Source organism: Macrobrachium rosenbergii, chromosome 1 (genome assembly GCF_040412425.1).
Source record: "Macrobrachium rosenbergii isolate ZJJX-2024 chromosome 1, ASM4041242v1, whole genome shotgun sequence".
In the NCBI taxonomy this organism is placed as follows: domain Eukaryota; kingdom Metazoa; phylum Arthropoda; class Malacostraca; order Decapoda; family Palaemonidae; genus Macrobrachium; species Macrobrachium rosenbergii.
Window position 1 is genome coordinate 58,446,976 of NC_089741.1, and position 20,486 is coordinate 58,467,461.

Genomic DNA, 20,486 nt, shown 5'->3' on the forward strand with positions numbered 1-20,486 from the left:
TCTAGACTTCACATTTGTAAGCATGTCCCTGAGGTGAATAGGGCAGACCAACGAGCATAGTTTTTCAAACAGCCTGCTTGGAAAAGAAGTAGGGTAGCTGTTGGCAGCTCTTCAGCTAAGAGGACAAAATTGAAGTGGTCCAGAAGGACTTGACAGTACTTCACCAGACTTTTGACATCCCACTGCAGAAGGTTCTCTGGCTGTGGCTGACACTGAAGGTGCCCCCACACACAGCCAACCTAATGCCTGCTCATTGCTGTTTGGAGGAGAGCACAGTGGTTGGTGAGATGGCCTCAGGAGTTTGTACTGGCAAACTAGAGGTCTAACCTCATCCATCTGCCAGCAGTGCTGGTTACACTTGCAGCATAAGGAAGGATTCTGCAGGACCTTCCAGATGTCCTGCTCTCACCAGAGGTAGTGACTCAGTTTGTCCAACCAGTGCCATGAAAGAGTACCATGTCTGATGTCTTCTTGCCCTCTCAATGTGCAGAGACCGCAAACATTTAGATGCTTGTCTTCGCCATGCTGATCAGCCACTGCCACTGCACTGCTGCTCACGGCATAGATTGGCTGATCAGCTGGATTGTGGGTATCTGGCCAGGGGTTCAGAAAATCAGTGACATCCTGCACTTTCTGCATCACGTGTTTGATCGTAGCAACAGAATGAGCCTGATCACGAGGAGAGGAAGCAATGAAGTTATGGTTACTTCAAATTCTGGGCTTCTCTTCATTGAAGCGTGATGAGCTGACCACGTCAGATTCACTGCATCATCTATTTCCTGGAGTGACTATGACCTTGTCAGCCACTGATACTCCAGCACAAAGCTGTAGCCCAAGATATCTGTGGGTGGCTTTTGGTATTGCAGTGTTTGGTGGCACAGGGTTCTTTGTGTTTTGAAAGAAGCTGGTGAGATGTTTGTGAATGTGTCAAGCAATTCAGGCACATTCTCACTTTCTCAGGTGCAAACTTTTTAGCTGCTGTCTTTCCTGTCAGTGTTCTCCTTGGTGGGGTGCTGAAATATGGAGATACTAGTTCCATGGAAGGAGGCAGTGGCAGAAGTTGCAGATGGGTTGTGGTCGATGTTGTCCATCACTGCAGTGGTGAACAACCCTTTTCACAGTACTGGGGACAGACCACACCCTCCTCCACATATTTGCTAACTGGCATCTCCCTAACTGTGCAGAGACCCCAGTACTCTGTCATAAGAGATACTGAGGCCATACTGATGTAGCATTTCAACCAGGTTTCTCTTCCTGGTTTTGGCATGAGACTGAGAGTCCCATGTAGACTGGGAATGGTGTTTCTCTCTGTCTTTGAGAGTGTCTATGAGTTATTGCCTCCTCTTGTCGGGAGGTAGCAGTTGAACTGCATGAGCTGTGCAATGGCTAGTCTGAGCTTTGATGCTCCAAATCGTAACTGTGACTTGATGTCAGCCCCATGCTCAACCATCCCTACAAACTGGAGCAGGAGGAGGCACAGAATTTCGTACACAACCTCAGAAAATGTGCCACAAACCGTGACTGATGATCAAGTATAGACTTTCTGAGAATATTTAAGCTGCTTTTAGCAATGATAACTGCCTCTGAAAGATCAGATGATTGAGCAGAGTCTTTCCCACATCCTTTTGAAAATGCAAGTAATACATCTCTGCCAGATTTATGAGCCTCAAGTTCTGGAATTTCTGCCAGAAGTTTGTCTGAGTCTCAAATGAATTTACACTCTGGTGACTCTACCTAATTGTTCCAGACGTTGTTGGTAGAGGTGACAAATATCTGCCAGCGAAATGTGACTGGATCATCTGAACAAAGGCTGTTTTTTCAACAATGTATGTCATCAGTTCTGACAGAACTAGTGGATACACATCTGATTCTGACTCAGTGCTACCTTGGTCTTTCTCAAGGCTCCTCAGGTAGGACCTTTTCTGTTGTAGAGGGCACAAAGACAGGCATGGTGATACTTAAAACTCCTGTGCAATGACATCCCCACCAGTCACTTAGCAAAGGAGCTTGCCATCACCCCAAGTATCTCTGCACATTCACGCAATTTCAAGTCAAGGCCCTTAGTACTAGCCTGTCTGAGATCAGATGCAGGTGCCATTTTCTCACAGAAAATGCAAACTTCATTGTCATGACTGGTTCGGCGCAGTTTCTGCGACTAGTCTCAGTGTTGCTGGTCTGTCATTGGATTGTCGCTTTCTTACTGCAGTCCAGTTTAGTGTTGTTAAACAACAAGCGACAGTTCACATGTTATTTTGCTGCATTTTTTTTCCTGAGAGTGGCTCTATGCATCACCTTCATCCAGCCTTGCTGATCCATTATCAGTGGCATTTCATTAATTTCACTGAACATGGAATGTTCCTTGCCAGCATTGTGTACCCATCATGGTCTAGGACATGATGACTTGAGGTGATGTCAAGTGCTCACCTCTTTTGTCCTTCTGACAAAGACAAATACAAACTCCAGTTTGTTTTTCTACTGCTCAATATTGGATTGGCATCACATTCTGCCATGATTTCACTTTTGATTAAGGCCGAGGGTTATCCTTTTACCACCTTAAACAAGCACACATTCCTGTATGGATTCAACTAGGTTGGTCTCCCTACACCTAGCCCGATCATTCATCCAGTGCCATTTAAGTCCCGTGAAAAAAAGCGATCTGTACACCATCCGGTAAAAGTACATGGAACCATCATGCAACCCCCCCATACCCTTGGCTCGGCTCTCCGGCGCTGGCACATCACCTGTCTATTCAGGTGCGGCTATCTAACTATAGCTGGTCTGGGGCTGTTAGAAAGCATTTGGGACACTAAACTAAACTATACTACAGCTACTAGTCTAAGACTACAGGATTAGTAAAGCTGGATTAGCTGGCACTGAACCCCATGCTGAGTTACAGCAGTGATGTCACCAGTGTGCCCTGCTGTGTGCAGACATACACTCTTTTACATTTATTAATTTTCCTTCAAAATTTATGAGTTATTCGAAAGAGATGGCCTCATTAGGATCTAAAACCACAGAAACCAAAGATCCATGCTTAAAACGATAATTGCTGACCGGGCATTATTTCTCATTATAATTATTGTTTCTACCTTTTCTTGGCAGCCATATAGCCCCCATATTTAAAGGTAAACTGTGCTAGGAAGCTACAAACATAATATTCACAAGAAATAGTATGGAAGAGCTTTTACTGTATTGCTAGAAAACAAATACATGCCATTCTAGTGAAAAATTAGCCAAAATCTGTCGATACTGGCCGCCATCTTGGAATTTGGCCCGTATTATATTAAATTTTTGCGGCCAGCGCCCTTTTCTGATAGAGGGAACTTTAAAGAGCACTTGTGCAAAATTTCATGCTTGTTTCACTATCTGAACGATTCTTATGAAATATGCAATTATCTGCTGCACTAAAAGAAGGCATCGTGCTTACTCCATATAAAAAATGGGAAAGAGCCGTTAAACGAAGAAGAAGAAGAAGAAAAAGAAGAAGAAGAGAATTCCAACCGATGTTATCCAAGACACTAAGGCATAGCCCAATACTTCAGATCACTGGTTGAATGGCTACAACTGGGACCGTATTTAACTCATCAGTCAAGCTCAGCATAACTGGAAGTAGGGGTCAGTTGAAAAACACCAGCTACCCAGGAGGTAGATCGGAAATTCAGATACTGAAGGGAAATGTTATCAACATAATTCTGTTATATAGTTTTCTTTTAAATGAATTCATTTTATTCAGATATTTTCTTGTGCGCGCCTCCTTCAATTTAATCTTTCAGGTAATTTTTTTATTTAATTTTATTTTTTCTTATTTTTTGCTTCTGTTGTCCGCATTCTTTGAATTACTTGTCAAGCATCAAAAACCGATGACAGCATCCTCATGTAAGACAGAGTGATGACGAGTATTCTGACATTATTATTATTATTATTATTATTATTATTATTATTATTATTATTATTATTATTATTGACACTGAAGTCTCATGAGGAGATCTTACTAGGCTGTGCCATTTAAACGTAAGTGGGATTCATCACATATCGAGTCATTCTCAAAAAGTTGCGAGACCACTAACCTAAAAATCATATCATGTTATTTCTGGAGACAGTATTTTAATGCAGGAAACTAAATGTCATTAAAAAAAAAGCAAGCAAAAGTTCAAAAGGTTACTTGACAGTTACAAAACAAACAAAAATGTTAAAAAATTGTTAAATGGAAGTCAATTAAACCGCTGGTTATTTTTATTCCGTTTTTTAACTGTTTTTGTGAACTCTTCCGTTAAAATTGTTTTAGGCAATGTCAATTTCATTTTAAGTTTCCGTACCTGGTTCTGGAAGCTTTTTCTTCTTAACAGTTTGTGAATGAACCCAATGAGGAGTAGAAACATTACTAAAGTAGTGTTATGAGTCCTGGAATCATTTACATTCATGATCGCATTCATCATCATCATCATCATATTATTATTATTATTATTATTATTATTATTATTGGAACAATGGAATGGAATATAAAATTTAGGCCAATGGCCAAGCGCTGGGACCTTTGAAGTCCTTCTGAGCCGAAAGGTTAGGTTGAGAGTGAAAGGTCTGAAAGGTGCAACAGAGGGGAAACCTTGCAGTTGCACCATGAAACAACTGTTAGGAGAGGGTGAAAAGTAAGATGGAAGAAAGAGAATATGAAAGGAGGTGCTGTAAGAGGAATAAAAGGGGTTGCAGTTATGGGCCGAAGGGGCGCTGCTAAGAACTTTAAGTAAGCTTAGGTAGTGCCTACAGTGCACTGCGTGAGGTGCACTGACAACACTATCCCCCTCCCCCTACGTGGTATTATTATTATTATTGTCCCTTCTCAATCTAAGGATAAAAACTCGCAAAGGAAAAAGTCAGGAGAGCTGAACAGTTAGGTAAGTGGGAAAACACTAGAACGAACTCGAATGGAATGGAATGGAATGGAATGGAATACAGGGTTTAGGCCAACTGACTGTTGGCCTAAACTCTATGAGGTCATAAGTTCCTCGTTGGGCGACTCGGTAGAGTTGTGGGCTAGCACTCGCTAGGCCCGAGTTCGAATCTCCGGCCGACTAATGAAGAATTAGAGGAATTTATTAGAGGAATTTATTTCTGGTGATAGAAATTCATTTCTCGCTATAATGTGGTTCGGATTCCACAATAAGCCGTGAGTCCCGTTGCTAAGTAACCGCTGGTTCTTAGCCACGTAAAATAAGTCTAATCCTTCAGGGCCAGCCTCTCTAGAGAAGCTTTAATCAGCTCAGTGGTCTGGTTAAACTAAGGTATACTTTTTTTCTATGAGGTCATTCAGCGCTGGAAAGGAAATTGAGAGTAGGTAGGAGGTTTGAAAGGTGCAACAGGATGAAAACCTCGTGGTTCCACTTTGAAATAATTGTTAGGAGAGAAAGTGGATAGCAACATTGAAGAAAGATAATATGAATGGAGGTACGGTAAAAGAAACGAAAGGGGTTGCAGCTAGGGGCCGAAGGGACGCTGCAAGGAACATTTTAACATGGTCTATATGTATTACACGCGGTATTCTTGGTAGAGTAATGATAACGGGAAGCAAATTCCTGGCTTAATAACCCATAACAGAGCAATTTCTTTTTACCAGTATACAGTTGCATACTGGTAAAAAAAAAACTCTTTTTCTATCCAGCGTGATTATTTCCTCTTAGTATGTTGTTCTAATACCTTTTGTAATATTACAGTATTGCAATACCATCTGCATCGTATAAATCATTTGCACTGCACAAGCCAATTTACGAAGAAACAATACATTTATCTGTTAAAACAATTTTGTCTTGAATTTTCGTTTTAAACTAAGCTTTTTTTTCTGTTCCGCAAGTTCCTACGTAAAGAAAAAAGGAAAATACTGATTAATTCAGCGAACTGTCAAGTAGATAAATAAGAAATAAGATCATCAAACGCTGAAAACTCGACGTCAATAAAGTGTACACTATGCAATGACCAGTAAATAGGTCTGTACCGTTGGTCGGTCTGTTAAAAACAAATGAACCTTTCATCTCCTATTCACACGCATAACTTTTTCTTTATGTAATAAGCAAAAACAAATGAACCTTTCATCTCCTATTCACACGCATAACTTTTTTTTTTATGTAATAAGCCTCCTGTTACATCAGGCCTTCCTCATGTGTTAATTTAGAAGGCACAGTAACATCAAGCAGTTAAGACTGACTTTTTGGCCTTCTTTCTCAGCTAACTTTATTTTTTGTTTGTTTCTAATTTTAACCAATCGTTTGCTAGGTGGCCTTTCCCGCCAACACTGTCGACAGATGAGTATTGCCAGTCGCTTCACGAACAATTGCCATCGTCTGGGCGTGTATCGTCCTACAGATAGAAATTTAAATATACCTAAATGATGTTACTTAAACAACCAGGCGAGGCGTACATGCTATTAGTGAGTCAGTAATAATAAAGAAACTGTCCACAAAAAATTATTCTATTGTAAACTGTTTACTGCAATAATCTAACACACTAAACTGGCAACACGGGACAGTTGCCATGTCAGTGCTTAGGATGCAAGCACACAGACACATACCTACGCCCGCGCGCGCGCACACACACACACGCACATATGCTGCCCCAAGCAACGCTCTTAACGAGGTCTATTGAACTACTGATTACAAACACCGTAACATGCACGATATTTTCCTAAAGCAAAATGATGCACGCATTCACAAACAAACACAACACATTTTATATATACATATATACTGCAGACCAAATATATATATATATATATATATATATATATATATATATATATATATACATATATATATATATATATATATATATATATATATATATATATATATAGAGTACATATATATATATATATTATATATATATATATATATATATATATATATATATATATATATATATATATATATATATATCTATAATAATAATTTCAAGTGGACCTTGTCCTCCCAGGGTGAGAAATTTCCTTGAAAGTTTATTGCCATGAAAATATCTATATTTAAAAAAGAAGATGCTAAAATTGAAAAATCATCATCGTCGTATCCCTTTTTTTCCGTCGTAAGAAAACCTCTCTCTCTCTCTCTCTCTCTCTCCTCTCTCTCTCTATATATATATATATATATATATATATATATATATATATATATATATATATATATATATATATATATATATATATATATATATATATATATCTATATATATAAGTTAAGTATATCTTAGTTTAATCTAAGACCACTGAGCTGATCAACAGCTCTCCCAGAGAGGGCTGGGCGAAGGATTAGATTTATTTTCGTGGCTAAGAACCAACTGGTTACCTAGCAACGGGACCTGCAGCTTATTGTGAATCCGAACCACATTATGACGAAAATGAATTTCTTTCACCAGGAAATAGAATTCTCTAATTCTTCATTAGCCGGTCGGAGAATCGAACGCTGGGCCAACAGCGTGCTAGCCGAGAACTCTACCCACCCTCCAATGAAGAACTCACATATATATATATATATATATATATATATATATATATATATATATATATATATATATATATAATATATATACATACTGTATATATATGTATGTATATATATAATCTTTATACCACGAAGATGAGATATGTTAATATAGTCCACAGAGAAAAGAGAATAAAACACTCTAACAGCTCGATAATTTCGCCTTCCACCAGGCCTCTTCAAGAGCTTTATTACAACTAAACAGAATAAGTACATAGACTATATAAAAATCACAAACATTGTTTCTCACCAAAAAAAAATAAAAGAACAGTTGTCAAAGTTAAAATTAGGTTGTTTAGATAATAAACAGATGGTCAAGAATTAACAATTAAGAAAAGTTAAAAGAGAGAACTATTCAACGATTTGGTGATAGGTCATTTAAAACCTTTCTCTGAATTTGTGCTGTTGTGAAACAATGTGAACGAGTAAAGAGTCTAATTTATATATCCTTGCCTAATGTTAAAGTGTTTTTGTCTGCTAAAACTTATGAAAGCGTTTCTAACAAATTTCTTGTCATCCAATCTTTTTCTGTGAATAATATTTCTGTTTTGCTCCAAAGAAAGGACAGCCACAGTTTTGCACATGTAAATTAACAGCACTGTTTGAAGAATTTGTTCTTACAATATTGATGTTGGGAAATTCTCTTATTAATATCTTTTCCGGTTTGTCCCAGGCAGAATTTGCCACATTCACAAGGTATTTTGTAAACCACACCTTCTTACCGTTTGGGGCTGTTGCAAGTGACTGCTGTCTTTCCAATTGTGTTAGGGTAAGAAAAGACTGCTTTAAGGTTTAATATTCTTAAAAGGTAAACAATATCACTGAATGAAGGGTGGAAAGGGAGAACCAAAGTATTACTCATATCATATTCCTTTTTGGTGCTTGTTCTGTAATATGCTTGTTTAGCTAGGAATAAACATTATTCTATTTCCCTGATTGAAAAGTGGTTTAGTAATATCACCAGAATTGGTTTTCTTGAAAATTTATAGCGTATTGTTAATTTATTTTACCATTTTATCAATTTCCTGGAAATTTTAGGTTTTTTATTCACTTGAAGCCACATTATTTATTAATGGCAATTATGACCATAGGTATTGCAACATTGATTTGTATAAGGTGAATGAAACACCCGAAGAGAAGTCCTTAAGACAAAGGACCCAGTCTCGTCTTTCAACTGAAAGGCCTGGGTTCAATCCTGATGTAAGTCAGAAATTTTTTTCTGTTCCACATGTGATTGTGTTGATTATTTTTATCATACTCACTCAGAGAGGATAATTCGAATGAAATGCTGTCAACTGGGTCACTACTGAGTCAGGAAGTTGGGGTAAACATGCTGGTATGCAAACAGTTAGCTTGCCCAGGGAAAGCCTCAGGTACAGTGGTACTCAGGTTCCAACTTTTTTATGACTTGTGTGGTTTGGTTGGCAGCAGTCTCGTCTTTCAACTGAAAGACCTGGGTTCGATCCTGATGTGAGTCAGAAATTTATTTCTGTTCCACACGTGATTGAGTGTTGATTATTTCTAATATATATATAGATATATATATATATATATATATATATATATATATATATATATATATATATATATATATATATATATATATATATATATATATATATATATATATATATATATTAACTTTATCACATACACAATTGTTCTGTGCATTGGTAGAATTACTAAAAAGGACTCTCATTCAAACTGGATGGTATCTAATGAGTTTTATTCAAAAGTTACAAGCTTTCTTGGACAAACAGTCCACATTATCAAGTATCAATACAATGATAATATATATATATATATATATATATATATATATATATATATATATATATATATATATATATATATATATATATATATATATATATATATTATATAAATTATATATAAATATGCATATATACATTACATACATGTATATACAGTATATACATGTATGTAATCTATACATATATATGTATATATATACATAAATATATATGTGTATATATAAGTTTTTTTTTCCATAAAAGGGGAAGGCTCTTGCCAGTGTCATCATTCCTTTATTATATATATATATATATATATATATATATATATATATATATATATATATATATATATATATATATATATATATCACACATTACTCATTAGGTGAAAAATAAGACACGGGGTGTAGGTCCTGAATGGTTTTGACTTTATTTCCAAGCCATTGACGAAGCACTGATACAGAGTATTAGAAACCACAAATATATATACTACAGGAACAGTACTAATGAACATACACAACCGTTTGAGACTACATATCCACCCACAGGCCGGTGTCAAGGTAGGAGTGGCCTTCAAAACTCATTTGGCTAAAAATCATAATATACTCTCAGGGGACAATGCTGATAAACAAACCGACCATAGGCGACATCAGATCCACACCTGACAGGTGTCAGGGAGGCGGGGTTGGAAAACTCATTACCACTGCTACCCATGTACTGTGTTTACAAATATGATAATCTTATTTCCATACACTTCTACTGCCTGCCTTAAAATTTAAACAATTTACAAACTTCTTTCATTATTAAAGGATCAAGTTTATACATCCCTTGACTTGATGTTCATATTATGGCAGTAACTTTCTTTCATAAAGCTAGATTCAATGATATTCCTTTTCAGTGTGTTATTAGAATATACAATCCATTCTGCCCCTTCCCTGTTTGATAGCATGATTGTTCTCACTAACATATACAAAAATACCACTGTTCCCCTGTGCATATCTCACACATTTTTTATGTTGTTCTTTTCTCTTTTCCAGTGCTTTACCCGTTTGGCCAATATAAAAGTTGTCACAAGACTCACATGGAATTTTATATACGCACCCTCTAGTATTGTCGGGAGAGATCTTGATAAGTACATGTTTCATTGTTTTCTTGTTCTTAAATGCGACATGAACTTCAAAATTCTTAAGAAGATGAGGGATATCTTTCATATCATTGTTATAAGGCAGTACAAGCAAATTTTTTGCGTTGTAAGGTTCCTTTTGGTTTTGATACATAAGTCTTTTTGCCGCTTCTAATGCATTGTTTAATACACTGTCAGGATATTTCAATTTCTTGCCTGTATTCCTAATCTTATCTATTTCATCATCAATACATTCAGGGCTACATACACGTAATGCTCTTAAAAACATAGATGAAAACACTGATTTCTTAACCTTATTGCTTTGTCCGGAATAGAAAGACACATATGAAGAAATATTAGTACGTTTTATATATACACTATATTTAAACCATTACTATTTCTTCGTATGAGGACATCCAAAAAGGGTAAGCACCCATCATTTTCCATTTCCACAGTGAATTTAATTGATGGTGCTAATTGATTTAACTTGGCAAAAAAGTGTTTATATAAAATTCCATGTAAGTCTTGTGACAACTTTTATATTGGCCAAACGGTTAAAGCACTGGAAACGAGAATAGAACAGCATAAAAATTGTGTGAGATATGCACAGGGGAGCAGTGGTATTTTCTTAACTACTTATATTTACAGAACAAACAGAGATCAGAAGAATGACGAATTACTGGGCAGGTAATAATAAGGGCCTGCTAAATGAATGAATCCTACCAAGAATAAATATTCTACGCCAATGATGTCTTCATAACAGGAAACATCGCAGTGGGGTAGATGGGGGACTGCACATGGATAGAGCCGAGGGATTCCACAGTCGAGGCAACACAAATTACTGAAGGTGATCACACAATGGAAAATAAATGAAAAATCAGACAGAGAAATAACAGGAATTGTGACTGACTAAGAAACCTTATTCCAGTACATTAAATTTGTCAAAATGACGGTGTCCTCATTCGATACGGCACTGGCGATGGAGGAGGGAATTAAAATGCCACTACAAAAGTATACTGGTTCAAGCCTCGGGGTCGAACACGTGGAAGGTTCAGGGTCAGGTAAGGTTAAGGACATCTGTCCTCGGTGGTGTTCTGAGCTCTCTTCTCTCTCGATTTTTGTTGCATCGTCTATAAATAACCTTCAGAGATTACACATCGCATTCAACATAGGTGGCGCAAAGGTCAATCTTTGCCATGTTTTTTATATAGGCCGCATGGCATCAGTTAACCCTCGTGGAGGGTTTTAGGATAGGGTGGGGTGCCAACTTTCTCTTTTTTGGCCCCTCCCTTGCCAGTTGTCTGGCACCGTCGAGGAAGGCATCTTCGAAGGTCTTCTGGAACAAGACCTCAGGCAGTCATTTTGAACAGAGAGAGGGGTTAGGCTTAACCATTTTGGGGAATGAAGGAGAGTTTATGAAGGGGCGAGTGGAAACCCACAGTTTTAGTAATTAAAGCAATTGAAATTAATTTTATTTCTTTTTCAGCTATGTTACTTATGTAAAACCGGACACAGGTGGTTTAGAGAGAGGTTCCATTCATTGCACCTCCCCAACCAAGTTAGCATCCACACCCTAGATTGGGTGACAATGATTACCAGCAAGTAAACTAACCGAAATACTTTACTTTACTTCTCTCTCATTTCCCTTTGGTGCCTTATAATTTAACTTAAACTTCTGCGTAGCAATTAATTTCAAGAGGCAAAACAGCATTGACATTTACATTAACGCAGAATAAATACTTGCTGCTAGAAATGACATATTCTTATCATATAATTCCTATTACGTTAAGGCAGCATTACCCAGAATATTTTTCACAATGTAATGGTATAGTTAAAACAATGAATTAATACTAGGTTAACTCTAGAGATACTTCATGCACTCTTAATAATAATCAGTTACGAATTCTGCACACATGCAGTTAGTCTGCCTTGAAGAGGCATTACAACAAAGTCAATGTGGGCTTAGTTAGGTGTTTCCTCGATACTTGAGCAACAGCTCAGTGCCATTTGGGCATTATAAACACAAGGTTGCGACTCAGAGTAATCAATGATTGTTAATAAAAGATGATGATTAAATATGCCAAAATTACATTCCTTAGCCTATGAAAAATGGCTAGGTTCATTCTTTAGCCCAAGGAGGCCACAAAGGTAGCCAGAGGGCGTGACTCCTCCGGCAAGATCATTTGCCAACATCTGCGATAATGGCACTGTGCCAAGTTGGCACTCATATAATAATAACTATATCTATATATATATAATATATATATATATATATATATATATATATATATATATATATATATATATATATATATATATATTAAGCTGGGAGATCTAGTTTAACCAATGGGTTACACTGGGGTTTTGCACAACTTACCTTGGATGACACATATCTGAACTATGGCCTTGAGGTCAGGTAATAACATCCACATCAAAACACGGCTAGGGGCCTACTTCAAAAGGGGAGTGATTGGGTGAACTCTTGGGTTTAACTTAGTTAATTATATTTACAAAAGAAAACATATATCAGAAGAATGGTAGTGCAACTGGGACAGGCAAACAAGGTCCTGTAATTCAAGATGAAAAGAGTAAATAAATGGGAATTGCTCAAAGAGACACAATGGGAGCCTGCTTCAAAGGGCGTCGTGAATGGTGTAGTGGGGTCACTACACACACAAGATGATGCACAGATCTACAGCTGACTAACTCCTAATCTGTAACCTATGGTTACTCAACCGAAAATAGCACTTTAACTAAGGAATCAAGGAACTGCACAGAAGGTGCCTAGACTGAACTCGATTCCAATAACTCGAATTTTAACGATTACATTACACTTCGCTTCAATGCTTTGCAAATTAAACAGCTTGGCAACAAAAAGCAATACAGGTCTCACTGTAGGACTACTGCACTATGAAAACGGAAAACAGAAAAAATAATTACAGGCTGACAGGGACGTGACTGACTAAAAGAACCATAAATTCGGCACTTTGCCTTCAGTAGGAGATGATGTTCCTCATCCTCAGGGGGGCCAGCAATAGGGAGGGCAAGTGAATAAGGTCACAGCAAAAGTTTACTCTGGCTCCCGATAGCCACGTGGGTCCCGAAGGAGCTGTTCAATAGAGCAAGGGAAAGGACAGGAGTCCTGGATGAGCATCCAACCAATTCCAAGACCGAGTGTGTTCATCCAAGGTCTTTTATAGCTTTCGGGGATTACGATCCTGCTCTTCGTAGATGGCGTTGGTGTTGGTAAGACCGTGTGTCACCGCGGGCTTGGAGGGCCATGTGGGTCAAGTTCCAAGAAGGCGTCGAGCACATGGTCAATCCTTTACCAGCTGACTTGTCTCAGGTAAGGATTCCTACTGAATCAGCACCTGGAATTTAAGGTCCCCAGCAGTCACTCGAACAAGGAAAGGAGATTAAAGTATTCTCCCCCAAAAGCCAGTGGTGATAGAGAGGTCTGTAGGGGCAAATTTCGCCTACAATGTTCTTTGAGATAAAACAAATAAAGCAATTGAATATTCTTTATATTACATCGTTGACATATAAGATGGCGTGTGAGAATTTCACTCTTTTATATATATATATATATATATATATATATATATATATATATAGCCTATATATATATATATATATATATATATATATATATATGTGTGTGTGTGTGTGTGTGTGTGTTTGTGTGTGTATGTATATATATATATATATATATATATATATATATATATATATATATATATATATACATATACTGTATACTTACATATATATACAATCTTCATATACTGAGATCATAATTCAATATGAATGCTATAATCATTTAGCAATAGCAGCTCATAAGAGAACAGGAGAAGAGGGGCATTCTCTCACATGACATTATCTTGAAATCATTTCTGTCAACGTACTCAACTGAATATCCTACGATGCCTCAAATTGAAAGTCGTGTCTTGAGAACGAAGTAAATGCGAAGAATCTACGTATCTTTGCCGTGTCGGACTGCCTGAGATGTGTTTCAAATAATTCAATTATTGTCCCTCACATATCTATGTATGGTTAGGCGCTTGTAAGGCAAACTAAATAATTGTTTTTATTCTTTTCCCATTTTTAGTCATTACCAGTGACAGAAATTGGAACTGGAATATAAAATATAAGTAAAAGACCAAGCACTAAAAATAATTTTGAAACAATTTTTAGGAGAGGGCGAAAAGATGGAAGGAAGGGAATATGAACGGCGGCATAGCAAAAGGAATGGAAAGGGTTACAGCTAGGGGACGAAGGGACACTGCAAAGAACCTAAAGTAATGTCTACAGTGCACCGTGTGGGGTGCACTGACGGCTCCACCCCCAACGACGCCAGTGCCAGAAAAGCCTTAAGAGGAGTCGTATTGGACACTCCGAATTCCGCCAGTATTAAATCAACTAACTAAATACGGGCACGGTTGTGAATGAAATGAAAACGGCTTAGCCAGGGTACGCAGCCTTTTAAGAGCATTTTTAAGCGTCTCACGAGATTACTAAATTTCAAAGGATCGTCAGTCATGGTAAATTACTTGTTGAGTATCTCGTCTGAAAGGTGCTTCATTTCTGGTCCTGTATATTTCAAAACATTCAGTAATGCTCCATCATCGTCAATGTCCTGTGCACTGCATAGCAAACGGAACTCGTGGGATCTGTAAGCATCTGGAGGTAACGTTTCCTCAATCTGAATGTGAATTAGTGTATTTGCAGATCTGCAGATCCACCGAAACACTTTGACATAAATGTTATGATCTTCTACTCCCCTTCAGCATCCCATTACCAGAACCTTTCTTGCCCTCTCCAGCTTTTCAGTGTTCACTCCTCCTTTTGTTTTCTTACCTGACTATTTAAAAATGACGCATAATCAGACTAAGTAAAATACGAGTTCTGAGAAATACCTATTAAACAAGTATTCGATTCCTTTCGTCAGCTACAGGTAAAACGAAGGATTTGACTTAAAGGGCCATCACTAGGCCTCTGGAATCGTCGACTATGTGAGGAGTAGGTAAAACACATGAAAAGAAGCTTTGGAATAATCAGGGCGTCAATATGTAAGATGATGAAAAGATGATTTTGGGAAAAGTCTCGTCAGTGAGAGTTGATATGGGAGATATCTTAAGAGTCATCAACTTTCTTGGTGAATGATAAGATTATGAACAAAAATTCATGTCTGAATCACTGAAGTTGTCAGTGAACCATGTAATAAGTAACAGACACGTAAAATAAAATGCTAGTATTTAAAATCGAATTAAAGATCTTTTCCCTTTTTTCACTGTGCATTCACTTTGTGCAAATATATATATATATATATATATATATATATATATATATATATATATATATATATATATATACATATATATATATATATATATATATATATATACATATATATATATATATATATATATATATATATATATATATACATATATATATATATATATATATATATATATAATATACTATATATATATATATATATATATATATATATATATATATATATATATATATATATATATACATACATACATACATATATATATGTATACTGTATATTACTACTTCCTGCAAGGCCCATAAAAGAAACAAAGGGCCTTTAGGAGAAAAACCATATACATATAAGTCGATGTACAAGTGTGCAAAATACGTTCTTTACAAATAATCAATAGGGAAGCTTTAAATTCAGTAGTTTTGAGAGTAAATTTGTCATTACTGGAACTCCAAAATGGCTTGGTGTTTTAGTTCCACGTGCGCTTCCACAGATAACTGATAGAAAGAAAGAAAATACGGAATATTTGCTCCATTTCAGGAAAAAGCCTCTTGACATATAAATGCTCTCTATGCGGAAAAACGACGTAAATGATATTTTGCGCCAAGTATCTTGCGGAGGAATGACAGTCAATGGTGTCCTTACGCATGCGCAAAGTAAGCATCCGGGACTTGAGCGAGATCAAATTTAACTTACTTTTCCACAAATTATAAATCAGAGAAGTGAAGAATACTGAAGAATACTTTCAAGTTAAAAAAATTAATGTATTTTTAAGAATATACATAAGTATCAATTTAGACATTATTTTAGAATAATTTGAAGTATGCGAATTGGTGTGAACATATCATTTTCAGTTTGAGAAGTCTTAAAACTAAATGATCATAAAGTACAATTTTTTTATGATATTTGCTCCTGGCAGCTTTACTACATCTCCGACTGTTTCTAAGAACACTTGAAAAATTTCTTCCATAGTTATGTTATGTATACCTTAGTTTAACCAGACCACTGAGCTGATTAACAGCTCTCCCAGGGAGGGCTGGCCCGAAGGATTAGATTTATTTTACGTGGCTAAGAACCAATTGGTTACCTAGCAACGGGACCTACAGCTTATTGTGGAATCCGAACCACATTATGACGAGAAATGAATTTCTATCACCAGAAGTAAATTCCTCTTATTCTTCGTTGGCCGGTCGGAGATTCGAACTACTTACAGAAAGTGGCAACTTACGGCCGAATGAGAAAAATTCTAATAATTCCCTAATAATAATGTAAGCAACTTTTGCTTATGGTCAAGTTAGGATAAATCAAAGTTAAATAATAAATAAGAAATAATTTTTCAATACACGCAGTACATACCTGAGGGTTAATCATGTATGAATGGTCGTTCTGAAGATCCTCTTGTCCCCATCAAGATAAACACCTCTTATTGGTGATCTGAAAGGAACAACAGAAGGTTGAACATATTGTTAAAATTAACTTTCCAAATGCAAATCAATCACCAAATTACGAATGAATAATCATTTTTAAGGTTCGTAGCATGAATAATACAAATGAATTTATGAAACGCCTCTTGTACATGACCTGATAAGCAGCAAAACTCGACGCAGCTTAAGGATGAATCATCACCATCATTAACGCTCGTACGTCAGATTTTCCATTTATGGGGTTGGGCGTTAAATGACGCCCCTCCTCTGTCGCCTGTATAGCGCTCTTTCTGTTTCGAGTCATGTCAGGTCCAGGCCTTCATCTACGCTCTCCCTTCATGTAATTCTGGGCCTTCCTCCAGGCGTTCGTCCTGCTATTTCCATGTCCACTAACTTTCTAACTAACAGTTCCTCCCCCACTTCTCACCACATATTAAAGCTATCTCATTTTCCAGCCTCTGAACGCCGTGTCACACCAACAGGCCGCTCTTATGTATTTTACAAGCTTAGCATCAGAATCTGGATACATGAGAAGCCACGCGGCTTACCTGCTTATGTCACTTTATGAGTCGCTTCTAATGCTGTTTATCACTGCACTGTTGCTTCTCCTAAAGGCGACTAGACAAATTATATTGGTTACTTCTGCTGCTGCTCAACCTTTTCTCCTCGTTTCGTCCTCAAGACAACAACCTGTCCTTCGGAGGCCTCGGCAACAATGGAATGGTAACTTACCAAGGGGCTTCTCCTTTGAGACGCTCATGTACAGGAAGGCCGTCCTCATGAGGGGCCACAGAAGCTGGCCTGAACTGATCTTGAAAAGAGTTTTTTGATCGTCACCTCAAACTTACCCTTTTTCACGCAAAGTCCATATTCCCTGGACCTGACTCACTCTGGGGACCGAACCTAAAGAGCCATAAACTTAGAAAACAAACCTTTGCACTATAGAGTACTTTGTGTGTGTGTGTGAGAGAGAGAGGTAGAGAGAGAGCAGATTTACAAGTAACAATTAAAAAGATGTATATCAACCAACAGAAAATATAATGATACTTTACAGTAATACACTATTAACTTACGAAGGAGAATATCAATTATTTCATGTCCACACGTCTACCTGAAAAATGTCGACGGCATACAGTTGTTGGTAAACAAATATATGTATCATCATGAAAACATGATTATAAATAAGAGAATAATGTACCTTCAGTATAATGTAGGTAATGTCTCACGGTTTTTAATAGAATATCCTCTGTCCACCAGCTTTTCATCCCATTTCCATGTAACCTTACTTTCCTCTTCCATCCACAGGACAATAGTCCCATCATCTCCATTCCATTCTCTCTCATTCACACAGAAAAATACCCTTTAATCTCTCTCATATATATATTATTATAATTTACAAGAAGTCGCTGCACAGCGCGCCTCCCCCCCCCAACCTAATTTACCCTTTGTTTATTGAGAACTGCATGGCCGATTGTATTTGACCTAGAAATCAGAGCACGGTTATCAACATTTCGATCTGTCCTTCTTTTTACCTGGAACAGATGTTGAGATGACATGGATAAAAAGTGGCAAGGAGAGGACACTAAATGCCACTCCCTTAAGAAGCTTAGCCCAACTAAGCTTCTTAAAACGGCCTTTCTAAAGGCAGATTAAGCTGCTGAATTGTCTTACCTTGGCAGGACCAGGGAAGAGGCAACGGAATTGCTGACCACCTGGCAAGTGACACGTCGTTTGCATACGGCTCCTACCCCTGGCCGTGTGCCTTAAAAGGAAGAGACAGCAGTAGGATGTAAGCAGTTAGTTAGTAGTGTGAGGAGGAGGCATGCAGTAACAGTTCTCGACGGACAGCCATACACGCGGGCGAGCAGTACATTTGCTGAGACCTTCGTTCTCCCCCTGCCTGACTCCAGTCATCCTCGAGGGACAGTGTGCATCGTTGGTGATCGCCCCTCGTCATTCTTCGCCAGAGACCCACTTCCCCTAAGGTAAAGTGCGAGTGAGGACTTTTCAGTCATGACAGTTTGCCCTTTAGAAAGTTTGGAGTACCAGCATTTCACTTCTGTCCTTGTGCCAGTTTATCCAGTGCCATTTCCAATGTCCTGTGTTTGAGTGTAAAGTAGTCATTCATTCCTCGAGTCTTTGGCACCCTCAGTGCAAACTCGAGTCATATTTGGTGTTATATTGTTCCTTTACTGGCGTGTAATGTGTAAATCTCTCTTGCAGAGGGACCTATTCGCAGTGGACTCATCTTGGACTGTGCTTTGCCTTTAGTCAAGACTCCAGTAGAAGGATCTTTAGGTGTTGCAAGCCCTTCATCAATTTACTTATCCATTTTCCCTTCAAATGCTTTCTTTTGTAAATATAAGTCTTTAATTTATCCCAAGTGTTTACGTAACATTTCCTTATGAAATAGAGCCTTCAGCTCCTAAATTCTCCCCTTTTTCTTATTTTTTATTATGATTTCCCTTTACACAAGTTAGAACTCCAAGGCAAATTAAATAAAGTTCTGTTGCTGGCCTGTAAAATACCAATAACTCAGGGAAATACGTAAAATATATATATATATATATATATATATATATATATATATATATATATATATATATATATATATATATATATATATATATATATATTGTTAAGAATATTCCTCCTACGCCATCTTTCAGGCAATAATTCAAAGTAAAAAGGACTAAGTAATTCAATAAGGTAAATTTAGTATGATTCACTATAAAAAAGATTCGCCCCTACACCCTCTCACCACTGCCTTTTTGGGGGAAAAACCCCTTTAACCACTTTTTTGTCCAAAGTGCTGTTGGAAATCCCTTAATTCCAGGTGCAGACCCGACCAGAGCTAATTGTCGCCCAAGGCAGGTCAGCTGGAGGGCTGACCACGTGCGTTCCACCATTTTGAAATCGGAACCATGCTGCCTGCAGTTCCATGTGGGCAGAATGATCACAACGCCATCTAGAAAAGAGAAAGCTGTAACTTCTGAAGCTATAAAGGGTCTTGGGGAGAGGAGCTTGCTCTCAGAATTGTCAGCGGCACCATGGACTCCAGAGCTCCGTACTTTGCTCTATCAAACTGCCTATTTTCGACACGTGGCTGGCAGTATTCAAAGTAACTTTATTTATGAATTAATTTGCTTGTCCTCCCCCTCGCTGGCCCTCATAAGAAGAGAACTTCAGCTCCTAATGAAAGGTAATGTACCAGGATTTAAGGTTTTTTGTCAGCCATGTTCCCTATTCTCCTCTAACTGTGTTCCTTTCTTTTCATAGTGTGATATACTTACAGTGAGACCTGTATTGCTTTATATTTTGTGCCGTTTAATTTGCAAAGCATTTACGAGAAGTGTAATGTAAGCATAT

The 20,486-nt window shown here is 37.4% G+C and overlaps 1 long non-coding RNA gene across 1 annotated transcript in view; it reads right to left on the reverse strand.

The window, feature by feature from the left end:
* The window catches only part of LOC136838743 (uncharacterized), a 95,903-nt gene that overhangs the window by 26,317 nt on the left and 49,100 nt on the right, over window positions 1-20,486 (reverse strand). The window contains exon 2 of the long non-coding RNA XR_010853104.1: window positions 17,050-17,127. This is a non-coding gene — a long non-coding RNA (uncharacterized lncRNA). The remainder of the gene's footprint in view (window positions 1-17,049; window positions 17,128-20,486) is intronic.